Source organism: Choloepus didactylus, chromosome Y, assembly GCF_015220235.1.
Source record: "Choloepus didactylus isolate mChoDid1 chromosome Y, mChoDid1.pri, whole genome shotgun sequence".
Taxonomy (NCBI): Eukaryota; Metazoa; Chordata; class Mammalia; order Pilosa; family Megalonychidae; genus Choloepus; species Choloepus didactylus.
The window spans coordinates 27,619,211-27,640,249 of NC_051335.1; the positions used below are offsets into that span (position 1 = coordinate 27,619,211).

Here is a 21,039-nt window from a genome sequence, read left to right on the forward strand (position 1 = left end):
TATTTTATTTTATTTTTTTCATACAGTTGATTTAAAAAAAAAAAATAAGGAAAAAAATATGCAGAGCCCCCTTGAGGAGCTGATGGAGTATGCAGGGGTATTGGGCTTCCCCATTTTGATGGTTGCTGATGTGTTCACAGACATAGGGGACTGGTGGTTTGATGGGCTGAGCCCTCTACCATGGGACTTGCCTTTGGGAAGACTGTTGCTACAAAGGAGAGGCTAGTCCTCCCTATAATTGTGCCTAACAGCCCCCTCCCGAATGCCTCTTTCTTGCTCAGATGTGGCCCTGTCTCTCTAGCTAAGCCAACTTGAAAGGTGAAATCACTGCCCTCCCCCCTACGTGGGATCTGACACCCCAGGGAGTGAATCTCCCTGGCAACGTGGAATATGACTCCTGGGGAGGAATCTAGACCTGGCATCATGGGATGGAGAACATCTTCTTGACCAAAACGGGGATGTGAAAGCTTCAGTAGCAGAGAGATTCCAAAAGGAGCTGAGAGGTCACTCTGGTGGGCATTCTTACACACAATGTAGACAACCGTTTTAGGTTCTAATGAATTGGAATAGCTAGCAGTAAATACCTGAAACTATCAGACTACAACCCAGAACCCATGAATCTTGAAGACGATTGTATAAAAATGTAGCTTATGAGGGGTGACAATGTGATTGGGAAAGCTGTGTGGACCACACTCCCGTTTGTCTAGTTTATGGATGCACGAGTAGAAAAATGGGGGAAGAAAAAAAAAGGGCACCCAGTGTTCTTTTTTCTTTAATTGTTCTTTTTCACTTTAATTTTTATTCTTATTGTTCTTGTGTGTGTGGTGGTGAAAATGTCAAACAATAATTTTGGTGATGAATGCACAACTATATAATGGTACTGTAAACAACTGAATGTATGCTTTGTTTTGTATGACTGCATGGTATGTGAATATATCTCAATAAAATGAATAAAAAAAAGAAAAAAAAAAAAAAACCAAGCAGTTGAAACTTCACAAAGGGCCCAAGTCAATAGCTGAGCTCTTTCAGACTTTTTATTTCATTTTAAAATGTTAGTTTAATGAAATATTACACCCCATTTAAACTAATATTAAAGACTGGAACAGTCATTAGTTTTACCAAATAGGATGAACAAGCCATAAAAGAATTTTTCATTTTTGCTGATCCCATTTCTGTATCTTATCTCAACCAACTGCTTTCCTTTTAAATCTCACCTCTGTAATAAGAAGCTAAAATAATGTTTAAGAGGCTCAACTTTATGGACATATAAGATTTAACTGTCATAGAAAATAAGGTAGAACATGCTTGAGGCAGAAAGAGAAATCATATTTATCAGTACCTGAACCAGCTTTCATAAAAAAACAGAAATACGGTTCATCATTAATGCAGATGCTAGCTTAGAAGTTTTGCTTTTTTTTTTATGCTAAGCAGTGTCTTGAAAGAAAAATATGTTGCTGTTTTTTTCCAGAATGACAGATCCAATACATACAAAAAACAAGAATTATAAGGAATAATAATGTAAGACCAAAGCTGGTCCCAGGGTGAAACCAAGGAGCAGCAGGACAGTGATCCCAGACTAAGAAAATATGTCCACGGGCAGGGCCATCCTTATCATGGGATCAGGGCAAGGGGAGTGGATACACTGTCAGAAACAAAACCATCTACTACAACATGTTGAGTTGCTGGACCATGTTTCACAGACTCGTACCAATTCTGATTACCTTGCCAGTTCTAAACACATAAGATTTGCACAATTTCACCAATGAGAAACTGAAATTTAAAGTCTGCATAAAGAAGGCCTACTAACATTCAGTTTCCCACAGCTCTGCCTCAGCCTGCCTTTCCTCCTGTTGTTCACCATGTAGGTATGCCCTTCACCTTCACCCCTGGTGCATTTGCCTTTGGCAAACTAAGGCCCCCATTCAAATCTGACCCTGGCATGTTTCAATAAGCCCTGTGAGCTAACAGTTTTTATATTTTTAAAGCACTGTAAAAACAAAAAACAAAAACAAAAAACAGAGAAGGACGATATATAACAGAGACTACATGTCTAAAATACTTGTGATTAGGCCCTTTGTACAGAAAAAGTTTGCCTACCCTGGCTTATTCTATTCCCAAGACCTGGAAAGCTTTTTTTTTTTTTTTGGTACCCCATTCCGTTTCTCCATCTCTACCAATTCAAGTTATAAAGTTATATCCATTTATCAAAATGCAACTGACTGATGAGTAAGAAAATAAAGACAAAAAATAAATAAATAGTGGGGAATAAGGGTTATGGGATGTTTTGGTGTTCTTTTTTATTTTTATTCTTTTTTTTTAGAGTAATGAAAATGTTCAAAAATTGATAGTGGTGTTGAATGCACAACTATATGATGATACCACGAACCACTGATTGTACACTTCAGATGATTATCTGGCATGTGAATATGTCCCAATAAAATGTTGTTCAAAAATGCAAAAAAAAAAAAAAAGGCCTAGATTTTTTTCAATGTCTTAAAAGCAAAACAACACACATGAGGAAAAAAAGGTAATTCTGTTGATCCAACTGTGTTTCAGTAATTCAATTTCTGGTTAAACTATATAAAAGGAAGAAATAAGTAAGGTATATATGATTTGTGCTACTCAGAGGAAACAGACAAATAAATTAGAACACATGAACCTACTGTTTCTTCCCACTAAAGCCAAGGTCTTCAAGCTTCCAAATCTGGTAAGGTGGTGCTATGACAATGCCAGAATGAAATGCTGGAGGGAAACATCTTCATGAAGCAAATCAAAAAGGACAATCCTGTTACTCACAATATTGGACATGGCCTTTGTAGGATTTACTTGTCCAGCAAGAAATTGTAAGAGCTTCCTAATATCTATCTGCACCTCAGCCATTTGTTCTGGGTTTCTATCTTGAGAGGCATTTTCAGACGCTAATGGAAGATTTCCAAGATCTTTAAAATGAGTTGTAACACACACTAATTCAGTTTCTATTTTCAGGTTCAGTTCTCCATTTGTTTGCTTCAATAATAAGGTCATTGCTGATGGTTTTCATTTTCTCCACAACACTCTTCACAGTCTTCAACACTGATAAATAAATACTAACATCAGAGTTAGGGATTGTATGTTCTTGTAAATCCTTCCACAGTTTCCTCAGAATAACCTTTACGGGGATGTCATGTGTCACAATGCGACTAGCGCTTGATAGAGACAGCAGTTCTGCAGCGACTGTGAGGGATTGAAAGAGTTTATTGTTCAGCCTGATTTTCAACTTTCTGGCATTCTGGGCAGTTTTCAAGGCTCAAGATAAGTTTTCCGATGTTGACTCTAAATAAATTTCATTATTTTCTGCAAAGACACCTTCCATTTGAAATTCACTGAAGTTCTCCTGTTCCAGTTCACACCACATGCTCAACCCTCCATTAGCCACCCTGTCTGAAAGGATGAAGTTCAGCTTATCCGGCCTGATGGGAAGGATACAGGTTTTGGCAAGTTTCAGCACCATGTTAGTGACTCGTGTGAAGTGGCTCAGACAGGCACTGTCCACGATCTTGGCCGGAAACTTCATGACCGCCAAGGTGGCCCACAGGGCAGCAACATCTGTTAGCAGCAGACACGCATCCCGCCCTACATGTCCCCTGGCCAGAAATGCAGCCACGCACCTTGCTTCCACCAACTCCAGGCGCCCACCTGGCCTTCATAACGGTTCTGCCCCTCTTACTTTGTCCTTGGACCCATTAAGATTTAACATCGTACATACTTTTTCTCCCTGTACAATAGCACCTCTGGCCTCCTGGAGTTTGGGCTGGACCAAAGGAGTGGCCTTTGTCCTGGGTCATGGATGCACCCAGGTCAGCCACTCCATGGCCTGCATGCCAGCAGTTTGGCCCGCCACGTCCCTGCCGGTGCTTGCAGCGTCCATGCCGGTGCTTGCAGCAGCCTTAGGTGGGGCCTGTTCCCCACCCCCACCTCCCTTTTGTGAAGCCCCATTGAGACTTTTAAATAATCTACCTCTTCATTAAGTCCATATGTATAAACTTGATGGACAAGTTCATCTATTCACCTATACTCTCTCTCTTTTTACCCCATGGCCTTTACTGAATTAGAAATCCCTAGTCATAGGGGTTCATAACCTTGATTGCAAGTATTTTGATTTCACATATACCCAGAGTGCACAGTTATATGTTAGAAGGATAGGAAAGAAAATGATTTATGGTATGGAATAAATCTTTAGCATTATTCTTGATTTTTGTTTATGTAGTTTGTTTCATGAGGAAGTCAGTTTTTTGCGCCTATTTGGACTACCTTGCCTCTGAAAATTTATATCCAGAAAGTACACAGTATGCTGTTTTGTCTTATGCTCACTTTGACAAATGTGTCTGTTTTACATGCATATATAACTCAAATGTCAAATATTACATATTGGGTTAGATGGGAAAAAGTAGTTTAAAAAGCTGGAAAAGGAGAATTCTGTTTTGTTGAAGTCCTTAAACAATATGCTGTTATCACTGTTGCATTTATAGGAGAACGTAAGTAATTTCTGTGTACTTTGAGATAAGTGTAATTTGAAATTCATTTGGATATATATAAGAAAAGGTTGTCTGCAAACTAAACTCAGGTGTAAGAATATATAAAAAAAACAATGCTAAGGGACCTATTACTGATGTGAATTTTGAAATGTGAAAGGTCCTTAAATAGGCAAATTTAGTATTTAGTATTTCTAAGTACTACCTCCATCCCCGGAAGTGGCTGCTTATGCCTCTCTATAAACAAGGATGAATTCAGTTCAAGGGCATGAGCATGACAGGCATAGTTAGAAAAAATTCTGGTGGAAGGTTATCCAATTCAAAAGTATACTAAAAATAGTTTTCTCTTAGCTAAATAACATTGCTGGACCACAAATATGATTTCCTTTCACTTAAAAAGCTGTCAGACTGTAACATGTATGTGAAAAACTTCCAGTGCCTGGCTGTAAAATAAAAAATTATGAACTTGTTAGGGAAAATAAATTGCTATAAAATAAAAATCTTTAGCACTTTTGAATCAAAAGTAAGGGTTTTACAGCTATTCCAAATAAAATTTTACTAAAGGAATCAATTTATTACATTTTCTCTATTTTTAAATAGAGATATTTCAGAATCAACACTATAAAACATACCTATTGGCAACTGTTATAGATGACCACAGAATTCAGCATGATTATCGTTAAAACAATAAGTAATTATATAAGTTTTATCAGAATTGTTCATGCCACCTGCGCCGGTTTGAATGTATTATGTCCCCCAAAATGCCATCATCTTTGGTGTAATCTTGTGTGGCAGATGTACTGATGCTGATTAGATCGTAATCCTTTGAGTGTTTCCATAGAGATGTGACCCACCCAACTGTAGGTGATAACTCTGATTGGATAGTTTCCAGGGAGGTGTGGCCCTGCCCATTTAGCATGGGCCTTGATTAGGTTACTAGAGAACTATATAAGCTCAGACAGAAGGAATGAGCTTGCTACAGCCAAGAGGGACACTTTGAAGAATTCACAGGAGCTGAGAGAGGAGCTGCAGATGAGAGACAGCTTGAAGAGGGCCATTGAAAGCAGACTTTAGCTCCAGAGAAGCTAAGAGAGGAAAAACGCCCCAAGAGCAACAAAGAGTGACATTTTTAAGGAACTGCAGCCTAGAGAGGAACATCCTGGGAGAAAGCCATCTTGAAAGCAGAACTCTGGAGCAGATGCCAGCCATATGCCTTCCCAGCTAACAGAGGTTTTCTGGACATCATTGGCCATCCTCCAGTGAAGGTACACAATTGTTGATGAGTTACCTTGGACACTTTATGACCTTAAGACTGTAATTTTGTAACCAAATAAACCCTATTTATAAAAGTCAATCCATTTCTGGTGTTTTGCAGTCTGGCAACATTAGCAAACTAGAATAGGTTTTCATAATTCAGAAGTGGGGTGCTGGTGCTGCTGAGTTTGCAAATACCAAACATGTTTGAATGGCTTTTTAAATGGATAAGGGGAAGATTCTGGAAGAGTTGTGAAGAGCTCAATAGAAAAGGCCCAAATTGCTTTGAAGAGACTGTTAGTAGAAACATGGACTCTAAAGATACTTCTGATAAGACCTTGAGCAGAAATGATGAACATGTTGTTGAGAACTGGAAGAAAGGCGATCCTTATTTTAAAGTGGCAAAGAATTTGGCAACGTTGAGTCCTGGTGTCACAGGGAAGGAAGAATTTGATAGTGATAAGCTGGGATACTTGGTTGATGAGTTTTCAAAACTAAAAGTTGTGGATATAGCATGGTTTCTCCTTGCAGCTTACAGGAAAATGCAAGCAGAGAGAAATAAGCTGAGAACCGAACACTTGGTTTCAAAGAAACCAGAAACTGATGGCCTGAAAAACTCTGGCCTTCCAGGGGGTAGAACTTCAGAAACTACAGTCCCACGTGAGGATTTAACCAAACATGGAACCCAGCCACCTTTTTAGTACAAGTCAAGATTGGAGGTGGAGTTGTCCAGAAAGGATCAGTGAAAAGTCCTATTGTCCTTGACGGCTTTGACCCCTATATGGTTCATGTGAAACCAACAGAATTTTTGTGAGATCTTTATAGACAGAGCCACTGCCGGTCTGGACTGGAGGAGACAGACAAAGAACAAACTGAAGGACAAATTTCTTCAAAGACAGAGCCATGGAGACTGAGGTCTAGAGTCAAGAGGTCTTGGGCTGGGAGAGCAGAGTGGCCCACACGCATGGAAAGGGTAAGTTTACCTCGGAGGTCAAGGGTGGGCTTTCCACCTTGATGCTCAGGAAGAGTTCTGCCATCCCAGGTCCCAAAGAGGGTGGAGCACATTCCCAGGGGACTGGGGAGAGCCTGGCTGCCACACCACTGTTCTGAAAGGGTTAAGCATGTGCCCCGGAGGTGGAAGAGAATCCGGGTGCTGCCCCAATGTTTGAGGAAGGTGGAGCCAAGAAGGTGGTCTCCCCAATGTGTGGATATGTTGGAGCACTCACCCCAGCATCTGGAGAGAAAAGGGCTGCAACAAAGGCCCTTAGGAAGGGTTAGACTCCCACTCTCTCAAGCCCCAAGGATAAAACACCATTCTATAAATGACTCTCAGACTTTGAAATCCAATAGAGTTTGCCCTGTGGGTTTTAGGAACTGTTTTGGTCCCTTAAACCCTGCTTTCCTTTCAGTTTCTCCTTATGGAAACGGGAATGTTTACCCTATGACTGTCCCCACTTTGTATATCAGAAGTAGATAACTTCTTCTAAGTTTCACAGGTCCAGGCACAGAGGGGAATTTTGCTTTAGGACAAACCATGCCTGTAATTGATTTTGACGGTATCTTGTACTTACCTATTGTTACTGAAATGATGTAAGTTTTTGTGACATTGTGATGGGATGAATGTATATTGTATATGGAAAGATCATGTCATTTTGGGGTCCAGGGGGTGGAATGTGCTAGTTTGAATGTATTATATCCCCCAAAATGCCATCATCTTTGGTGTAATCTTGTGTGGGCAGACGTATAAATGTTGATTAGATTCTAATTCTTTGAGTGTTAAATGGAGATGCACCCCATCGAACTCTGATTGGATAGTTTCCATGGAGGTGTGGCCTTACCCATTTAGCATGGGCCTTGATTAGTTTACTAGGGCTCTAATATAAACTCAACCAGAAGGAGTGAGCTTGCTACACAAGAGGGACACTTCAAGAATGCACAGGAGCTGAGAGATGAGCTGCAGATGAGAGGCAGTTTGAAGATGGCCCTTGAAAGTAGACTTTTGCTCCAGAGAAGCTAAGAGAGGAAAAACACCCCAAGAGCAACTAAGAGTGACATTTTTGAAGAACTGCACCCTAGAGAGGAATATCCTGGGAGAAAGCCATTTTGAAAGCAGAACTCTGGAGTAGATGCCAGCCATGTGTCTTCCCAGCTAACAGAGGTTTTCCGGACACCATTGGCCACCCTCCAGTGAAGGTACCCAATTGCTGATGACTTACCTTGGTCACTTTGTGGCCTTAAAACTGAAACTCTGTAACCAAATAACCCCCCTTTATAAAAGCCAATCCATTTTTGGTGTTTTGCAGTCTGGTAGCATTAGCAAACTAGAACACCACCCAATAAGGGTAATTGCTTAATCTATAAATTTGATTTTCTTCCTAATATTAAACAACTATAGTTGTGAAAATGTAAAGCTTATAACATTGTTTACATGGAGAAAGTAAACTAATTTCATTATCCTTCCAGATTGGCAGCAACACGACCTAAAGACAATCACTGAGTAAAAAGAATCCCAAAGAAATGAAAAAATTTCCAGGTTAAATATAGAAACAAATCCAGACAACCATGCCTTATAATTCAAATTAGAAAACACAAACTAATAATTATGTTACTATTAAGGAGGAAAACACATTAGACAATAAATCAAGAGATCTGGATTTCAGTTACTCATTAGCTATGAAAAATTCTAGGTAAAATCATTTAATTTTTCCAAGTTTCAGTTTCCCACTTATGAAATGAGAATAATCATCTTCATTTTCTATTCCTAACTTTAGAAAGAACCTCCTGACATGAATGCTTTAAAAACAGAAGTCTGTGAATCATGCCTCTTACTGGATATGGAGAAAGAAAAGTCTCTCTTATAGTTGGAGGAAAAAACAAGAAAAGAGAAGCTCTCTGCCTGCATGGAGTCTCACCAGAAGCAAGCATTTTAATTAAGCAATTATTAATACTCTACAACTTTGCTACATAGTACAGTATAAACAAATGGATAATCGATTACATTTTGAATGGAAACTCTAAATTCTTCAGTTCTTTAAAGAGCAAATGAAAATGCTCTTTTTAAAAGCAAAGAACCGGGGGAGGTGGGGCAAGATGGCTGCATAGGGAAGTGTGGAATTTAGTTAGTCCCCTAGAACAACTAGCAAATAGCCAGGAACAACTAGTAAATAATCTGAAACAAATGTTACGGGGACTTCTGTGAATGGAGAACATTGTACACCAGACTGGAATGGGTGGAATGGCTGAGACCACAGCATCAAACTGTAAGTAAAACTCCCCAAACTGCGGAGGTGCTACCCATTCCCCAGTGGCATGGCAGGCTGATTTGGACCATGTGGGAAAAAGAAGCAGTCCCAGCTGGGAGCATGGGAATGTAGCTCAACCAAGCTCCAACTGCAGTTCTAATTAACAAATTTGGATTACTGAATACAACCTATGAACACAGATAAACCCAGAGCAAGCAGGAAAGGAACCCAGAGGTTTCACCCCATAGAGAGGAGGCAAGGCTGATGGAAAAAAATACATAAATAAACAAAAACAAAGGCTTTTGGAGTCTGACCTCAGAATAATGGAAAAGGGCTGTGTCCCAAGAAAAGGGGCCAGAGAATGGGGTGCCAACTCTGGTTCTTAGCTGGTGAACTGGAGGGCTAGGGACTGGCTCTGCAAAGGGACTTCTTTCTTTTTATTTTTTTCTCTCATTCTAAGTAGCTAATTAGAGAAAGTGCCTCAGGCATTTCCAATTGTGAGCACTGACCCAGGCAAGGATGGAAGTAAGACAGAGAGTCAAAAGAGAAACTCAAGTATAGGAGATAATTACCTAAAGGGATTCTTTTCCCTAAGAAAAGAGGGGGTGGGGCCCAGATCAAGTGGCTGCCCTCCCTCAGAGGACTCAGACACCAGGTCCTGGGATGGTGGTGGAGAACAGAAACCATTTTAAGATTGGGTTCTGACACCCTCAGTTTCTGACTGGGACAGGGTCCACTGAGAATTAAAGGCACCACACTTCTTTATGCTGGTGGGAAGCTGCAGGCTGACGAGCACCACTTGCTGGGCAGGACAGGAAAAGCATAAGACTCTACAGGCCACACAGTAAAGTCCGACAACCTACTAGCTCTCATCCTCAGGAAAACCTGATACAGTTTACACCCTTCTGAGAAGAGAGCCTGTCTAGTCTTGGAGAATCTGACTGGGGTAATCAAGGAAACCAGATGCCCAGACAAGAAAAAGTTATGAACCACACTAAGAAAAATGAAGATAAGGCCCAAAGGAACAAACTTCCACTTCAAATGAGATATGAGTTGAAACTGATTAAAGATCTTCAAACGAGTATGCTAAATCAATCCAAAAATCAAATCAATGAGTTGAGAGAAGATATGGCAAAAGAAAAGAAGGATAAAAATAAGACACTGGGGAAACATAAAGAAGAACTCGAAAGCTTGAAAAAACAATCGGCAGAACATATGGGAATGAAATAAAAAATAGAAGATAAACACAATGGAGACATACAACAGCAGATTTGAAGAGGCAGAAGAAAGGATTCATGAATTGGAGGACAGTACATCTGAAATCCTACACACAAAAGAACAGATAAGGAAAAGAAAGGGAAAATATAAGCAGGGTGTCGAGGAACTGAATGACAACATGAAGTGCATGAATATGTATGTCATGGGTGTGCCAGAAGGGGAAGAGAAGGGGAAAGAATAATGGAGGAAATAATCACTGAAAATTTTCCATTTCTTATGAAAGACATAAAATTGCAGATCCAAGAAGCTCAGTGTACCCCAAACAGAATAGATCCAAATTGACTATAAGACACTTAATAATCAGACTATCAAATGTGAAAGACAAAGAGAGAATTCTGAAAGCAGCAAGATAAAAGCGATCTATCACACACAGAGGAAGCATGATAAGACTATGGGCAGCTTTCTCAGTAGAAACTATGGAGGTGAGAAGGCAATGGAATGATATATTTAAGATACTGAAAGAGAAAAACTGCCAACCAGAAATTCTGTATCTGGAAAAATGTCCTTCAAAAATGAGGGAGAATTTAAAATATTTTCAGACAAACAGACACTGAGAGGGTTTGTGAACAACAGAAGTGCTCTACAAGAAATGCTAAAAGGAGCACTACAGGCAGATAGGAAAAGCAAGGAGATAGAGTTCTGGAGAAGAATGTAGAAATGAAGAATATCAGTAAAGGTAAAAGAGAAAAAAAATAAGATGTGACATATAAAATCCACAAGAAAAAAATAGTAAACAGTAGACATTAAATTCAGTGAAATTAGTGAGAAATAAAAAGACGGATACAGTATGGTCTCACTAATACGAGCTAATATTGATGAGTGAAATTTGAGAGTTGAGATGACAGGTTATCAGGAGATAGAAAGAGGTTAGAGATCAGGCATTGATGCTGAAGTAGTACAGAAGGTTCAACAGGACTCTGTATAGATCCAGAAATGGAATGGATAGCTTAATACTGTGTGATGGCAGCACAATACTGTAAGTACTCTCAACAAAGATGAGTACAATTGAAGGAGGAAGGATAGGTGCATGTATGATGACAGAAGGAAAGATAGGAGATAAAGGGATTGTATAACAGCAAACCCTAGAGTGGTCAATGATGGTGATTCAATGTACAAATAAAAGAATGTTTTTAAATGAGGGAGAACAAATGAATTTCAACATTGCAAGGTGTTAAAAATTGGATGGTGTGATGGTGAGGTTCATGTGTCAACCTGGCCAGGTAATGGTATCCAGGTGTCTGGACAAGCAAGCATTGGCCTGGTACTGCAAAGACATTTGTGGCTGGTTAGTAAACTCAGAAAACTGGTTTATTAAATCATCAATTGACTGTACCTGTGACTGATTACATCAACGAAGCACATGTCTTCTGCAATGAGAGAATCCAATGAGCTGGATTTAATCCAATCAGTTGAAGGCTTTTAAGGGAGAGAGAGGACCTTCACTTCTTCGGCTAGCCAGAATTGCCTGAGGAATTCATCAAAAACCTTCATCAGAGAAGCCAGTTTGCTGCCTGATCAATGGAATTTGGACTTGTCTATTCTGCCCTCCAGAATTTGGACTCATGCATCCCCACAGCTGCATGAGATACTTTAAAAAAATCTTATATTTACAGGTATCTTTCATTGGTTCTGTTTCCCTAGAGAACCCTAAATAGTACAGTGTGGTACTGGCAGTGGCTCTTGAGAAACAAAATCTTAAAATGGGCTTTTAAAATTGGTTTTGTACTCTGATTAGATTCAAAGGCACTAACGACTCCAATTCCAATAATCAATATGGAACTGACAGGCCATGGCTTCAGTTGGCAATGGAGATATGCAAAATATCACAATTTCATTCTCCTAATCATACTCTCTTATGAAGCAAGGCTCTGAGTGACAGTGTTTTTGACACCTTAACAGAGTTTTCTGGAGTTAAGAGGTTCGATGATGTTGGCTGGTTGCTTTTAGATATGCTGGATAAAGTTATAAGGGAAAGGGTCAAGCTTAAGGTTTAAATTTGAAACTTACATGCCATGTGACAGATGTAAAGGTTTCTATGTGTTCCCTGCAAGAAAAGCCTATTTCCTGTGGCCACAAACTTGAGATTTCTGAAAACCAGACCCAGAGCCTCATTGTGCAAGTAGCAGATTTACAATGTAAATTAAAATCTCAGCCTTGCACGGGTGTCTGCTGTTAAAGTAAAGAACGGGATAGGAAAAGAATGGGATCCTCCTTGGTGTATAACCTGATTGGTCTCTGGAACGCTGGGTATCTGTGTGCCACCTGTAACTCAGAGCTCCGGGGATGAATCTGGACCTGGCATCATGGGATTGAGAACATCTTCTTGACCAAAAGGGGGATATAAAATGAAATGAAGTAAAGCTTCAGTGGCTGGGAGATTTCAAATGGAGTCAAGCAGTCACTCTGGTGGACATTCTTATGCACTATCTAGATAACTCTTTTTAGGTTTTAATGCATTAGAATAGCTAGAAGTAAATACCTGAAACTACCAAACTCCAACCCAGTAGCCCTGACTCTTAACTTGATACGGTTCTTTTAGGATTTGTAGACCAACTGAAATCCTTATCTCTAATTTGTCAGATCTACAGCTTCGTGGAGTACACTTTAACCTGCAGGTGGTATCCGCGAGCCACCTATTCCCCTCAAGCCAGTTCTCCTCCACTTTGTCTTTGTGGTGAGTGGGGAAGTGAGTCTTGTGGGGTCCAATTGGTGTACCAAGCTTGCATGTGTAGCTGGTGTTGCCCACCCTGAATATGGGGCGTGTGTCTGGGTGGTCGGGGGGTGGGGCGGCTCTAACAATCAAATCTCCCTGGTGTTCCTGGATTTTTAAAGCTGCTGCAATGGTCTAATCCTTCAGTTCAGTATTGCCACAGTTTGTCTCTGCCTCTGACTCACAAGTCCTTGGTATTGGCATATGGCCCCTGGGACTTGCGAGCAGGTCCCTCTTCCAGGCCATGCACCCCCAGGTCCTCTGCTGAGAGATGACTGTGCTATGTCACAGGTGAGTGCCGTCCCCCCAGGGTGGTTCTGCGCTGCAGGGCTGTGTAGGGAGGCTCCCAGTCTGCTGAAAGGATGGCTGAATTGGGTGTGTTAATTCACACTGCTCTGCCTTCCCAACTCTGGGACAACCAGCCGAGGGTGGAGGGAAGGCTAATGTCCACACCCAATTTTGTGGTGTGTGCATGTGTTATTGGAAGCACTTCCATCACACTGAGTTGTCTGGGGCAGCTCTGAGCTATGGGGCTGGTGATGGGCAGGAGTGTTCCCTGTCCACCAGGATGATGGCTGTGAGAGGATGCCCCCCTTTTCTTGGGAAGTTGTGGTGTTAAGTGAATTTTCTCAGCCACTGGATTATTGCCTTTTGTCTCAGAGCTCTCTTAGTTCTGCTCTCATCTTGACCTGCCCAAATTGCAAGTCTTTGAGGGTTTTTGTATTGGGCTTCTTAGAGTAATTGTTCTAGAAAAAGAGAAAAAGACAAAAAAAAAGACCCTCATTGCAGATCTAATGGGTTATTGAAATGCTAAGAGACAAAGCAATTAGGGCCATTAAGGAAAGGTCCCGGAGGCAGAGAAACCAGTTTTTCTTCTGGATTTGCATATGAGCCTGACTCTGTCTGAGCGCTGACCTTCCCCTTTCTATGTTCACCAGAACTCCAAAAAGCCTCTGCTTTTATTTTTGGGGTTTTTCTTGCTGTTTTTGCTATCCCTATCTCCTCTCCACCGGGCTGGCTGCTTCCAGATTCTCCGGTGTCTGGTCTCAGTCTATCTATGACTGGAGTTTGGATCAGTAGAATGAGTTTCCAATAAGGGCTGCAACTGCAGTTCTCCCTCTTTGTTCCCAGCACTGACAGCCCCTCCTCCCATGGGATTGAGCCTGGCAGGGAGGGGCGCAGGTCCCCTGGCTGTGAAAACTTACAGATTTCGCTGATCTCAGCAGTTCCAAGTGTTTGTGAGTGTTGTATGAAGTATGCTGAAAGTCACAGTGCTCTGTAGTGTCCGGTCCAAGCAGTACCTGGCTTTCTACCTACTTCCCTGGAGGAGTAACTAAAACATACACCTCACCACTCTGCCATCTTGCCCTGCCTCAGCCTTCACTCCTGAAGACAATTGTACAATGTAGATTACAAGGGGTGACAGTGTGATTGTGAAAACCTTGTGAATCACACTCCCTGTATCCAGTGTATGGATGGATGAGTAGATAAATGGAGACAAAAACTAAATGAAAAATAGGGTGGGATGGGGGGATGATTTGGGTGTTTTTCTTTAATTTTAATTTTTTATTCTTATTCTGATTCTTTCTGGTATAAGGAAAATGTTCAAAAATAGACTGGGGAGATGAATGCACAAGTATATGATGGTACTGTGATCAGTTGATTGTACACCATGGATGATTATATGGTATGCGAATATATCTCAGTAAAACTGAATTTAAAAAAAAGAATGGGATCCTGAAACTTGGGATGCACACACATGGATTGATAATTATGGCAGTGAAGACACTGGAACTCTGGATTCTGCTGGGTCTTTGCAACATATACCTGGAATGGTCTGCCCTGAGGAAACAATCCCCCCACCTCCAGTTTTCCCTAAAGAGGTAATGACCCAACCTCCAGCCTTCTTTGAGAAAACAGCTTCCTGACTTCAGGCTACCCCGAGGAGCCTGCCAGCCAACTTCCAGCTAAAAAGATTAACACTTCAGTGCCTGCTAAACCTGTAAACACCTCCCCTGAGGAAGTACCTGTCCTCCTCTGGAGAGATTAATCCTCTTTCACAAGATGAATCGGCAATAGAATGTCCTGAGGTAATTTGCTTGAGGGATACGAATCCTTTTCATGACCCACCCTACCCCCACTCTTTTCTTCAATACCTCTAGTTAGACTAAAGTCCCAACAGGCCCCGAAGGGAGGGGTACAAAGTGTGACCCATGAGGAAGTACACTACACTGTAACGGATCTGCATGAGTTTTCCAATTTATATGTGCATAAATTGGGGGAATATGTGTGGGAATGGAAGTTAAGGGTGTGAGATAATGGTGGAAGAAAAGTTGGATCAGGCTGAATTTATTGACATAGGCCCATTAAGGAGAGATTCTGTATTTAATGTTGTAGCTCAAGGAGTTAGAAAGAGTGTTAACTGTTTGGGTGGTTGGCTGAAACATGGATCAAAAGGTGGCTGACATTACCTGAGGTTGAAATGGCACAACTCCCCTGGTATAATGTAGAGGAGGGGATTCAAAGGCCTGGAGAGATTGGAAGGTTAGAGTGGATTTATCATGAAAGACCTGCTCCCACAGCCCTAGAATGTCCAGAGGACAAATCTTTTACCAGGACTGTGAGGAATAAATTTTTGAGAGTATCTCCTTCATCCCTGAAGAGCTCTATAGTCACCCTTCTCTGTAGGTCAGATATTACTGTGGGAACTGCTCTCACTGAGCTGGAATCCTTAAACACAATGGGGATAATCAGATCCCACCCTGGCAGAAGCCATGTGGCAACAGTTAATCATCAAAGACAAGCTGGGCGTGGCTACCATAATGGAAAACCAGCTCAAAGCAGCAGTCAAAATCATCTGACTTGCAGAGACTTATGACATTGGCTGGTAGATCACTGAGAACCTAGAAGTAAAATAGATAGGCAGGCTACTAAACTTTTGTTTGATCTGTATAAGCATTAGAATTTTATGTCAAGCGAACAAAAGTCAAACTTGAATTACAAAAACAGAAAGTCACAGCCCCTTAATCAATTCCCAAACTTGAGACAGTTTACAGACCCAGATACCCTTGGATGAGGGGAAGGCTGGGTACCCTTGGGGAAGGTCCCTGTTACACTGCCAATAATTAATACTGTTAATCTTCCTTCGAGCCTTCCCCAGGGAGACCAATGGCCTCTTACCAGGGTAACTGTGCATTGGGGAAAAGAAGATGATCAGATATTTCGGGGATAGTTAGACACTGGCTCAGAAGTGACATTAATTCCAGGAGACCCAAAACATCACTCTGGTCCACCAGTTAGAGTAGGGGCTTATGGAGGTCAGGTGATCAATGTTTTACCTCAGGTACATCTCACAGTAGGCCCAGTTGGTCTGTGGAACCACTCTGGATACTTCCCTAGTTCCAGAATTCATAATTGGAACAGACATACTCAGCAACTGGGATAATCCCCACATTGGTTCCCTGACTCATGGAGTGAGGGTTATTATGGTAGGAAAGCCCAACTGGAAGCCACTAGATTTGCCTGCCTAGCAAAATAGTAAACCAGAAACAATACTGGATTCTTGGAGGGATTGCAGAGATTAATGCCACTCTTAAGAACATGAAGGACACAGGGATGGTGATTCCCACCACAACCCCATTCAATTCTCCTATTTGGCCTGCGCAGAAAACAGATGGGTCTTGGAGGATGACCGTGGATTATCGTAACCTTAACCAGGTGCTGACTTCAATTGCAGTTGCTGTTCCAGATGTGGTATCACTGCTTGAGCAAATCAATACTTCCCCTGGTACCTGGTATGCAGCTACTGAGCTGGCAAATGCTTTTTTCTCAACAGCTGTTAGTAAGGACCACCAGAAACAGTTTGCATTCAGCTGACAAGGCTGGCAGTATACCATCACTGTTCTACCACAAAGGTATATCAACTCTCCAGTCCTATGTCATAATTATTTTCTGCAGGAATCTTGTACATTTCTCCATCCCACAAGACAACACTGGTCCATTATATTGATGATATCATATGGATTGGACCTAGTGAGCAAAATGTAGCATCTATTCTGGATTTGTTGGTAAGGCATTTGCATATCAGAGGATGGGAGATAAATCCTACAAAAATACAGGGGCCTTCCATTTCATTAAAATTTCAAGGTGCCCAGTCATGTGGGGCATATCAAGATATCCCTTCAAAGGTGAAGGATAAGCTGCTACACCTGGCTGCAACTAGAAACAAAAAGAGGCACAATGCCTAGTTGGCCTCTTGGATTTTTTAAAAGAATATATTCCTCATTTGGGTATGTTACTCAGGCCCATTTAACAAGTGTCCAGAAAACTTCTAGTTTTGAGTGAGGACTGGAACAAGATGAGGTATTGTGACAGGTCCAGGCTGCTGTGCATGTTGCTCTGCCACTAGGACCATATGATCTAGCTGATCCAGTGGTGCTGGAAGTGTCAGTGTTAAACAGAGATACTGCTTTGAGCCTTTGGCAGGCTCCTGTAGGAGAATCACTCACAACACAGGCCCTTAGGATTTTGGAGTCAACCCTTACCATCCTCTGCAGATAACTACTCTCCATTTGAGAAACACCTTTTGGCCTGTGTTCCAGTTTGCCAATGCTGCCATGAAGCAAAATAACAGAAATGGATTGGCTTTTATAAAGGGGGTTAATTTGGTTACAAAGTTATAGTCTTAAGTCCATAAAGTGTCCAAGGGAAGGCATCAACAAAGGGTACCTTCACTGGAGAAAGGCAATTGGCAGCAGGAAAACCTCTGTTAGCTGGGAAGGAATGTGGCTAGTGTGTTTGCTCCCAGGTTGCATTTCAAAATGGCATTCTCCAAATTGTTGCTCTTGGGGCGTTTTGTCCTCTCTTAGCTACATCTCCTCTTCAAAATGTCACTCTTAGCTGCCCTGAGGTCCCTGTCTGTGAACTCCTTTATATAACTTCAGTGATTCATTTAACACCCACCCTGAATGGGTCCGGTAACAACCACCATGGAAATTATCCAATCAAATGTTTCACTCACAGTTGATGAGTCACATTCCAAGGAAACACTCAAAGAACTCCAATCTAATCAACATGAATATGTCTGCCCCCAAAAGACTGTATCAGAGATAATGGCATTTAGGGGGACATAATACATCCAAACTGGCACAGCCTGCTATAGGGCCTTAGTAGAGACAGAACATTTAACCATGGGTCACCAAATTACCATGAGACCTGAGTTACCTATCATGAACTGGGTGTTGTCTGACCCACTGAGTCATAAGTTTGGGCATGCACAGCAGCAGTCCATCATAAAATGGAAATGGCATATAGGAGATAGGGCTTGAGCAGGTACTAAAGGCACAAGTAAGCTACATGAGGAAGTAGCCCAAATCCCTATGGCCCACACTTCAGCCTGATTACCTTCTCTTTCCCAACGCAGAGCTCTGGCCTCTTTGGGTGTTCCTTACAATCAGCCGACTGAGGAAGAGAGAACTCAGGCCTGGTTTACAGATTGTTCTGCATGCTATGCAGGTACCACCTGAAAGGGGAAGCTGCAGCACTGCAGCCCCTTTCTGGGATGTCTGTGAAGGACAATTACAAAATGGACAAAAGATATGAAGGGACCTTTCACTGAAGAGGAAATACAAATGGCTAAAAAACACATGAAAAAAATTTTCATCTTCTCTAGTTATTAGGGAGGTGAAAATTAAGACCACAATGAGATTATCATCTCACACCAACTAGAATGGCCGCCATTAAACAAATAGGAAATTACAAATGTTGGAGAGAATGTGAAGAAATTGGAACTCTTATTCATTGTTGGTGGGACTGTATGATGGTACAGCCACTTTGGAGGACAATCTGGTGGTTCCTGAGAAAACTAGATATCGAGTTACCCTTCGATCCAGCAATTTCACTTTTCAATATATACCCAAAAGATATGAAAGCAGTGACACAAACAGATATTTGCACACCCATGCCCACAGCTGCATTATTCACAATTGCCAAGAAATGGAAACAAGCCAAATGTCCTTCAACAGATGAGTGGATAAACCGAATGTGGTATATACACGTGACAGAATACTATGTGGCAGTAAGAAGGAATGAGGTCATGAAACATATGACAAAATTAATGGACCTTGAAGACATAATGCTGAGTGAAATAAGCCAGACACAAAAAGAGAGAGAATGTACATACCATTAATATGAACTCTGTGGAAAAAAACTGATTGTGGTGATGAATGTACAACTGTAGGATGATACTGTGAACTGACTGTACACTTTGGATGATCGTATGATATGTGAATATATCTCAATAAAATTGTGTAAAAGAAAAGAACTACCAGGCTACTTCTCAAAATAGGAATATTCAACTTCTTTTACCCTAGTAAAACATAGATAAACCAAATGAAAGTTAAAATAAGGTAAAATATATTTATACATTAACCTTTAATCTGTAGTGTAAAATTAGTATCAATTCTCTATATGTTGTGCATACAGAATCACTGAAGCATCTTTAAACACAACAAATTTTGAAACAATTAAAGTCATGCAAATTATAAAACCATTAAATCCATCCTTTTAAGAACTTTAATTGGCTATAATTACAATCTAAATTTTTATTTAAAAGTGAGTACACGAGTCTGGGCAAGATGGTGGTATAGAGAGAAGTGGAAGCTAAGTAGTCCCACTGGAACAACTGAAAAAAAAAAAACAGAAACAACTAGTAAATAATCCAGAATAACTGCGGGGGGACAAACAAGACTGTCCACTCATCATACACCAACCTGAATTGGGAGGAATGCCCGAGATCACAGCATAAAATCTGTAAGTAAGAACTGCGGATCCAAATCGGGAGACCCCTTCCCCACAGCCCGAGCTACAAAGCCTTGTGGTGCCAGAGAGAAGCTTTCTCCCAGAAAGCGAATATAGCTCAGCTGAGCTCCAACTGGGGTTTTAAGCAGCGAGTGTGGACTGCTCACTACAGGTACGAATCCCCAACTGAGGCTTTGGGTGACAACTGACCCTGGCAAGCCAGAGGGTCGCCTTGGACTAGGTCTGAAGGGGACTATCTGTTTCTTTTTTGGCTCAGTGGAGAAAGCCCCAGTCATTTTCAGTTTCCAGGGCTTGACTCAGAGAAGGGTGGAGACAGCACAAGCAGAGAAAGAGAGACCACTGAAATGCTAATGACCTCCCCCTAGGGGGTCTATCTTCTCTAAGAGGAAAGGGGTGGGGCCCTTTCCATTCACAACCAGACCCCAGAGCCTGGGGGAACACTGCCATACCTCCTCATACCAGTCAAGAATTATAGGCTAACAAGCATCACCTGCTGGGCAGAAAAGCACAGTGACCTGAGGCATCACAGGGTGGAGCAATTTTCTAAGACACACCTGCAGAGAAACCAGATACTGAATATTTCTTCCCTCTGGGACCTGAGCCTGTTCTCGTCTGGGGAAACCTAATTTGGATAACCAAGGAAACCATGCCTAGACAACAGAAAATTACAACCTACACTAAGAAAAACAAAGTTATGGCCCAGTCAAAGTTATGGCACACTTCAACTGAGATACAGGAATTTAAACAACTAATGCTAAATCAATTCAAAAAGTTTAAAGAAGATATTGCAAAAGAGATAGAAGCTGTAAAGAAAACACTGGGCATATGTAAGGCAGAAATCGAAAGTTCAAAAAAACCACCAGTAGAATCTAGGGAAATGAAAGGCACAACACAAGAGATGAAAGACACAATGGAAACATACAACAGCAGATGTCAAGAGGCAGAAGAAAATACTCAGGAACTGGAAAACAAAACACCTTTAAGCCTACATGTAAAGGAGCAGATGGAGAAAAGAATGAAAAAATATGAGCAACGTCTCCGGGAACTTAAAGATGAAACAAAGTACAATAATGTACGTATCATTGGTGTCCCAGAAGGAGAAGAGAAGGGAAAAGGTGCAGAAGCAATAATAGAGGAAATAATTAATGAAAGTTTCCCATCTCTTATGAAAGACATAAAATTACAGATACAAGAAGCACAGCATACGCCAAACAGAAGAGATCTG

The 21,039-nt window shown here is 41.3% G+C and overlaps 1 protein-coding gene and 1 pseudogene across 1 annotated transcript in view; both read right to left on the bottom strand.

Moving 5' to 3' along the window:
• The window catches only part of LOC119524221 (cysteine-rich hydrophobic domain-containing protein 1-like), a 133,189-nt gene that overhangs the window by 104,413 nt on the left and 7,737 nt on the right, over window positions 1–21,039 (bottom strand).
• On the bottom strand, window positions 2,719–3,553 carry LOC119524219 (annotated as a pseudogene).